Source organism: Myotis davidii, unplaced genomic scaffold (genome assembly GCF_000327345.1).
Source record: "Myotis davidii unplaced genomic scaffold, ASM32734v1 scaffold69, whole genome shotgun sequence".
Taxonomy (NCBI): Eukaryota; Metazoa; Chordata; class Mammalia; order Chiroptera; family Vespertilionidae; genus Myotis; species Myotis davidii.
Window position 1 is genome coordinate 3,323,884 of NW_006300363.1, and position 295 is coordinate 3,324,178.

Consider the following 295-nt stretch of genomic DNA (forward strand, 5'->3'; position numbering starts at 1 on the left):
GTGAGGGCCGGCCTGGCCTGCCTCCCCGCCGGCCTCCCCAGCTGTCACTGCAAACCTGCAGGCCTCGCTCCCTTGCAGGGAGGTTCGGTGCGCGAGGTTTGCTTGTCTGGAGGATGGCGGTCTCTTCCCCTGAAGGGGGCGTCCTGACCTCTGACAGCCTGCGGTGCCCACAAGGGCCAGGGGGGACGAACCCCGCAAAATCTGGCCACAGAAACGCCAGGTTTGCGAGGACGAGTGTTGCGGACACTAAAGGCAGTCGCTTCCCGGGCCCTCGTCTCGGGGGTCGCGGGAGGCG